Source organism: Anser cygnoides, chromosome 3, assembly GCF_040182565.1.
Source record: "Anser cygnoides isolate HZ-2024a breed goose chromosome 3, Taihu_goose_T2T_genome, whole genome shotgun sequence".
Lineage (NCBI taxonomy): Eukaryota > Metazoa > Chordata > Aves > Anseriformes > Anatidae > Anser > Anser cygnoides.
This window is the reverse complement of record NC_089875.1, coordinates 119,665,168-119,673,031: the sequence shown is the minus strand read 5'-3', so window position 1 is coordinate 119,673,031 and position 7,864 is coordinate 119,665,168. Positions and strand designations below refer to the sequence as shown.

General features: G+C 48.8%; 1 protein-coding gene and 1 long non-coding RNA gene across 2 annotated transcripts in view; one reads left to right on the top strand and one right to left on the bottom strand.

Annotated features, from left to right (window-relative positions):
• The first annotated feature begins 439 nt into the window (after positions 1 to 439).
• The window catches only part of BLK (BLK proto-oncogene, Src family tyrosine kinase), a 41,920-nt gene continuing 34,495 nt past the window's right edge, over positions 440 to 7,864 (top strand). Inside the window, exon 1 of the mRNA XM_013184413.3 lies at positions 440 to 587. The gene's annotated coding sequence lies outside the window, so the exon portion shown is untranslated. The remainder of the gene's footprint in view (positions 588 to 7,864) is intronic.
• Positions 4,413 to 5,331, bottom strand: LOC106038140 (uncharacterized). The gene is made up of 3 exons (XR_001208422.3): positions 5,242 to 5,331; positions 4,837 to 4,923; positions 4,413 to 4,502 (listed from the first exon to the last, which is right to left on the bottom strand). It is a non-coding gene; the product is annotated as an uncharacterized lncRNA (long non-coding RNA).

Genomic DNA, 7,864 nt, shown 5'->3' with positions numbered 1-7,864 from the left:
CAGACTAGAACCTGACTGGAGATAAACTCTCCCAAAGGTTAAGCGCATGCAATAAATATCTCCATCCCTGCTATTGGCCCAGCGTGCTCTTAGCTGTGAACGGGCCAATCTAGAAAACTCAGGACCCGTATTTCTCCTCCCCTTTGCAAACCAGCTTTTATACCCTGTGTCTTCATGGGTGTCTTCACACCAGCCTGAATGAGAGTGGTCTGGGGCATCAGCTGAAGAGGGACAGTGCTTTTTATAGCCTGCTGAGCCTTTGTGGATAACAGTTCTTCTAAGGTAGCCACTGTTCCAACGTCAGCACTAGAGGAGCCGTGTGGTTACACTACCAGCCCTTTAATTGCTATAAGTGTAACAAACTAGTTCGATTTGTCATTCAGCTGTTGTCGACAGGAAACCACTAACAGCAGTCAACTGACAACGCCATGAAGAATTAGGGTTTCTCTTTCTACGTGCTTTAAGGATTAAAACTTATCAAGGGGAGCTTATGTTCTTAAGTACGCACCCTGCAAGGGATTTTTTGACTGTGGTGGACAACTAGGATCGAGTGGGCTATGGTTTAATCCGAACAGAGGAATCACCAGGTAAGAGCAAACACTTTTTTTTTTTTTTTTTCAAATTCAAAACCTTTGCTTCATTCCTGCTGCTTTATTTATCGCTTTCCTCTTCATTGGGTGCATGCACTTAGAGCACCCAAGATTTGGTCCATCTCTGACTATTGTCTATGCATCTGGTTACTGTCTAGCCATTGGTGGTGATTAAGCCCTCAAAGATGTGTGGCAGGATATTGAAGGGAATTGGCCGTGCTGCTGCCATGGATCAGGACAGAGTGCATTTCTTTCTTTCCTTCTGGCAGGGTGTATCTTCTGAAATCCGGGCACCCTCTGAAGCGGGACTGGTGCTCTAAGTGAGAAGCTGACCTGGCATGTTCTCTCTTGGGCACTGATCAAACTCCTTCTCTTCAAAAGAAACCAAAAACATAAAAGTAGATCAAAGCCCTCTAAACAGCAAAGGGAGATGGAAGTTTGGATGTTCAGGCTCCAGGCGGTGGCTGCTGAATCGAACTGCTGGGTGCTGCGTACGGTGCAGGGAAGGGTTGAGCCTTTAATTTGCCTTCTGCCAAGAAGCACATTTGGGACTGCAGATCTTTGCTTTGTTTTGCCCCACAGATGGGTTGGATCATTTTGGAGATATTTTTCTCCTCGGAGATAATAATTCTGCTTTCACAAGCTCCTCCAGTTAAGCTGGTAAAACCAACAGAAGCTTAATGTGGACAAAGCTTCTGGCAAGCTGGAGAACCCCAAAAGGGGTTATAGGAAGGACAGGCTTAATGCTTCTCTCTCTGGTCACTTCCCATCCCCACTAATGCAGAACCTACTCAAACCTCCATAACTTTCACTCTCGGTTATAACATAGGCCAGGCTCAAATTTTTCCCTAGTGCTCCGACTTGGAGCCTAGATCTCTCAGAGGCCACCTTGCTTACGGTGTGATCTCTGGGGAGGAAAAGCAGTTGCAGTGTCATGGGGCGTTCTGCATCAGGGCATCGTGGCCGGTGATGCCTGGCAAGTCAATGCTTTTTGTGGCACTTTAGTTACCTCCCTGGTGAAACGGGGGCTTTGTTTCCTATCTTGTAAGGCTGCCGTGAAATTGAATTTATTACGGATCCCTGAAAATGTAGGTTTGGGACAAGGTGTGTATATGGTCCGCAGCGAAGTTGCTGACAGTGCTACACACAACACTCACACGTGGTCCCGGGTCTAGTGTGAGATGGAGAAGAGAAGCCGGCTAGAAATTAAGGAGGAAAAAAGAATGCTGCAGGCCAGTAAAGGCATCCTCATTAATATACTTCATTAGTCATCATCTCAAGGCTTAAGTAACTTTTGTCAGAAGATTTGAGGGCTGCCGAACTTGTGATCTTTTGCCCACATTTTGTATTTTCTCCTAGACCTCCTGCAGCACTATCATTATGCCGATGCACAAGAATCTGTCAAAAAAAAATAATTCGGCCCATTCTTGTTTTGTTCTGCCAAAACAGAGCTATCACTACACCTTGGGGGTCACAGGTAAAAAGCCAAAGGCCAAATTTTCTGATGGAGGAGAAAAGACACAAGACGTATTTAAGTGAAAATTCTGCGGTGGTGTTACTATTTTTTTTTTCTGTTTTTATAATGACTTTCCACATTCTGCTTATTAGACAAGAGGTGTTGTTGTATGCACTTCTACCCTGGGCTCTACTGTTCTCAGTTGAGGTGGGGTGCTCTTCAGCCCCTGTTAAATAAGCCCATGATATCTCAAGCTGAGCATTAGAAAAAATAATAATAAAAAAAGCATCCTACTTCTACACAATTTGGGCCATAAGTCCATTTCAGACAAGGAGATCCGCTCTTTTATTTCTGCTTTGTGATTTTCCTCGACTGACTTTTCAGCCTTTAATTCTCCTTGAAACCTTTACGGACACATCAAAGTCCAAGCAGGTGTTGTGGCTGTTTTCAAGTTCAGAGAAGACTTTTGGAAAGGGGATATTTTTCACCAGCGATACCCCGTTGTCATCTGGAAACAGGCCCCTGTGGATTTCACGGGAGTGACGGCACTGTGTTGGGCAGAGTAGGAGCACTTGGGCACACTGTTACTATGTCGTTATTTGCCTTCCTTCCTTACTATCAGTCTTTCCATTCTCTCTGTGTTAAAAAGGGAGTTTCCTTGCTGCTCTTTCATGCTTGATGAGACTCAAGGAGGCAACCAAGCGTTGACTCCATGTGGGTGAGCTCCCCTGTAGTCAATCGTTTCCTGCAGACCCACGGGGCTCAATCACGGGCAAAAATTTTGCAAGGGCCCTGGGGCTAAATCCTGCTGGAACCACAGGCAACCCCAAAGTCTCCACTTACTGATTCATTTAATGTGCTGCAATTCAGCTTTCTCGTTAGATCTGTACCGCGTTGCAAACAGCAGAGATTAGAGGTAGTAGAGGGGATAAAATTGGATGCAATTCTCCCTTTTCAGAGGTCTTGGCAACAGATTACAGCCTCAGGGTCCCACTGCTTGTGGAAGAATTGGCTGCACCATCAGATGTCACCATGAAACTCAAAAGAAAGTACATCCCTATATGAAACAGGATATACAGGTCATGGTTTTGGTTTAAAAATAAATGTTAAAGTGCAACTTATAAACCAGGAACATAAACCAGGCCTCTAGCATTTCATATTCAACAAGCCCCGTGCTTCTCAGAGGTCTCTCTGTCTTCCATATCAGGGGTAAAGCCACTTGAATTCATTTCACTGTCCAGCCAAAAAAAATCCCCCCTTTCTCCCCCCCCAAAAAACAAACCCCAAAAGAGAGCAGTTCCCTGTGTTGAAATAAAAAATAGATTTATAACTATAATTGCTTCCAAGAAAATGTTGCAACTGAGCTAGAGAACAATGTTTCTGGGGTTTTACAGAGTAATTTTGCCTTTGTTAATGTCGGTCAGTTTTAACTTGGAAAACATTGCGGGTTTGCCTATTCAAGCTCCCAAACCCAATTTCAAAAGGCCTAAAAAAGAAGAACACAGTTGAGCAAAGGTGTGGACAGCGTGATCAATGGGGAATTTTTGCAAGAAGTAGTAGTGCTTGATTTGCTGGAGCCCCTGCAAAAAGCAAGGGAATAAACTTTGTGTTCACCATGGGCCGGACACGCAGTTGTAGGTCTTTCAGTAAGGAAATTCGTGCTGATCATTAAGAAGTGCTGATCATTAAGAAGTCATTTTAAGCCTATGGAACTTGGAGGGCTGGGACAGACTGGGGAACAGCGGGAATTTCCAACAGTAAGCACCATTTAGGTCACCTCCCAGAAAAATATATGTCCACCAAGCGGATTAGATGACTGCCTGAGGGCCAGCCCTACATTTCTGCGACCCTGTAAAATGTACTTCTTTTCCGAAGTGAAATGTGCTTTTCAAAACCTCTCTGTGGATTTCCTCCCCGACAAACTTTTATTTACTTATGAAATAATTCGTTGAACTTGACTGGATCTCACAGATGACTTCTGTTCATCTGGGAAGTGGGAAATCTGTTGCTGATCAAAAAGCAGCGTGCAGGACTCCTTGTGTCCTGCATGTCAGGCACGTAGGAGACAGAGCAGAAATAGAAAACACATGGGGTTTACAAATGAGTCCTTTGCTACCCAGTAAGAGGAGAAGAGTGAAAAATTATTAATTTGTCTGGGGCGTCTGGGCCGCCTTACCGATGGTTGAATACGCAACTCTGGGTGGAGGAAGCTGGGGTGAACAAACTCTTGGTGCCATTTGCATTATGGCCAAGAGGCAAATGAGGCGACTGACCCTGCATCCGAGTCACCGGGGTCCCCGTTTCCTACTTTGCAAATATCTCCTCGTACGCAGAAGGTCGCAGCCTCCTCTTTTCTCAGACGTCTCTTCTTCCCCAGGTTATGGTGGCAAGTGGTGAAGGACCATCAGATTACATCAGGTGGCCTCACAGGAGGGTATCTCTCTGCTCAGTGCAGCCTGTGGTGGGAAAAAGGAAAACCCTGACAAAATGCCACGGGCAGAGGAGCCAAGGTGTTGCAGGACTTAGCTGAGATCAGGTTGGTGCCTGCCCAAGACCCAAGCCACAATGGCGTCCGTGTTTATGTGAATAACTGCTTGCGGTGAATGGCTTGGAAACAAGAAAATTAGGGGCAGAACATCTCAAAATGGGTGCACGATTCTCGAGAAATGGGCTTCGAATGCAGGTTAAGCGGTCTACGGAAAAATCAAGGCGTCATCAGCAACACGTGATGGAAGGAGGGAGAAACAAGGTCATACTAAGCAAATAGAAAAATTGGTACAAAAGCTTTACCTTGACTTTTATCACAGAGTTTTTTTCCCAGTTGTCTCTTACGTATTTGGCCTTCAGCATTTGAGACTCACAGGAGGAAGACCAGAGCTGTTTGAGACATTACTAGAGTAAACTTGCGTCAGAAAATATCCTTTTTCCAGCATTTGGTGAAAATACTAGTGAGGCAGGGCTTCAGCTGCTGCAAGTAGCAGCAACAGGCATGGTGTGGAGGAAGCCTGGCAGGGAGGATTGGGGAGGAGAGCACGTCCCTACCAGTAGAATACCCCCCAGTAAACGTCAAACAAAGCCACTGCTGCATTTTCTTCCCAGTCCCTTGGGCTAACCCAGAGGATTCAGCAATAAATACCAGTAGCTAAACAAGGGAAAGCCCTGCAAAGCCCTAACAAGGAGTTTGGATGCAGGCACCTTATTTTGAAGGGGGAGAGATGGAGACCTGACACTATTTCACTAGCAGAGATGCTGCCTTAGAGCTCAGAAAGCCTCAGCCATCAAAATGGAGGCCGGAGGGTTGGTTACAATGCATCAGCACCCTCCTCCAGCAGCAATCCAGTGCTTTAAATTAGCTTTTAATTTGCCAGAGGAATGGCAGCTGGGAGGTTCAGATGGTAAATTAGGGTACTCGTTCTTAACAGGCAAGGAATGGGAGGGGAAAATCATGAGCAGGTTATGAGAATGAGGTCTGGAGGGAACGAGCTACCTAGCTTGCACTGCAGGGGTGTAGAAAGCAGCCCCTGGGGCCAACTGGAAAGTGGAGGTGCCTTCATCCCTCTGGGTGGCTTCAGACCGAAGCCGGAGTCCCTTCTGCAGCAGCCACCTTAACGGGAACACTTTTATTGGGTTCAGTGTAAAGCGGATAAAATGTGGTGGGCTCTGCTGCAGAAGGAGGCTGTGCAGTGGGGCCACCAGTGTGGGTGTATGGCCGGGTGGCCATCCCACTGGGCTTGGGGTCATCCAGAGGGAACCAGCAGCATTTTTCGGACCCTCTCCATGTCCAGGGATTGTGGTTAGTCCTAGAGGTCTTTCTTCGGGCTTTTACCCCATGGGCTGGACATTTGGGCTCAATGCACATCTTACGGGGGATTGTAACAGGTAGCAGAGATGATCCAGCTGTGGGATTGCACACTGCAAAGCTCCTGGAGAACATCTGGAGGCCGACATGTGGCAGCAAGGTGGGACCACTGCCAGCCAGACCCTGCTGGAGCGGGGGAGATGACAGCCTGCACCCTCGGGCTGGGGAAGCTGGGGGCAGGTGGAGCCCATCTGGAGTGACCCGGGAGCTGTGTACGAGACTTCCTCTCTTTTCAGTGGCCTTTATCGCATGCTTTTGCAGTGACTTCCCTCCAGTTTCTTCTAAAGGATACCCATGGGCTGGTGCTTCATGATTTCTGAGCAGACAGATTACAGGAGGGCATTCACTGCCTGGACTTCTCCACTCTGGGTCTCGTCTCAGGGCCAGGAGATTCCCAGTCTGGAGGCAACAGAGGAGGCATGGGGATGAAGGGCTGATTCTCCCCTCAGGGTCACAGCTCTAGGCACCTAAAAACCTCCCTGGGATGCAGTAGGTAGATTGCACCATGTTTAATCTGTTTATTTAAACTCCTCGCTTCTGAGCTGCTTTAACTGCTGCCGTCACTGGAAGGGTCTCTGCAGCAGCCTGGCTGCAGCTGCTGGGTTTCCCCACTGTCAGAACTGGGAGCGTGTCTCAAATCAGAAGCAGGTTTCTGTCTGGAGCTGCCGTGCTGTCACCCTGTTTCCCAGGATGACTTGGCAGCCTTATTTCTAAGCCTTTGCTGCACCTCGTGGTAGCTCCTCCTTCCTACCTCTGCGGTGGATGGCAAGCAGCTTTCTAAAAAAGCAACTTCCCTTTTTGTAGGAATAGGAAGTGAAGCTCACTTAGCAGAGAGCAGTCAGGTACTTCAGATGCACTCTCTGCCAAAGGATGAAGCCCTGCCCTAAAGCTCAAAGCGCTCCAGCTAACCCCAAATCTGTCCTCTCCTTCCCCAGCCCCAACCTGACCTCCTCCAGCTCTGTCCTCTCTCCCCTGCCTTTAGCTGGAGGACAGCGGAGACAGCAAAATGCAAACTGGTGAGGGAGAAGTCTGACAAACCTGCAAGGGCTTCCTCATTTCTGTATCCCCTTGGTATGCAAAGGGCAGGCCTGATTCTGCAGCACACCTGCCGGAGGGGCAGTGGGGTAGGTGTCTGTCCTGGTTGTCCTCAGAGAGCCCCCAGGATGACCCTGGGCTCTGCCAGCTGTAGGATAAGGGGCATGGCTTGGCCCCAGGGCAGACAAGGCACTTGCAGAGTCCTGCTTAAGGCCCAGACCGTTGTCCCAAACACTTGCAGCCCTCCACGGGGTTTTCTCCCTCTGCCAGGAGCACAGAGCACTTGCAGAGCCTTGGCGATGCCCACGAGCGGCGCTGGGGCAATGGGCACCCGCATCCTGAGGCACCTTCCTTGCTCATACAGCATCGTGTCCTCAGCCACCTTGGTCTGAAGGCTGGTAAACATCCTCTGCCTTGACCTGGGCTTAGAGCAGCCCCACGAAGCCTTTCCTTCGTAAACAACATCACCAGCACGTGGGCGGCCTCTGGGCCGTGCGCCGCGCTCGGCGGATGTCGGCTTGCGTTTGTCCGTCCCTGCGAGCGCAGCCGAGGCACCGACTGAAAGCCTCGAGGGTGCTGAGACCCAGCGTCCCTTCCCTCCCTACTGCAAAAACCACGTCGTGGCATTACCCACAGAGGTTTTGGGGGGGGGGGTCCTTGCAACGGCTGAAGGGCGATAAATGGCAACCCAGCAGGTCTGCTCCACGAAATGCATGGAAAATACACCCTACGGGAAGCCTCAGGAGTGTGTAGAAACAAATCTTGCTTCTTATACATCATTTTATCTCCTAAGGCAGACACATTTCGGTATCCCTACTGAACGTGCTGAGGCAGAATGAGAAAGTAGCTTCCTCAGAGTCACCCGCAAGTCCCTGTCCAGGTCTTCATTCGTTAGAGCACGTCGCATCCTCGGTGACACGACTC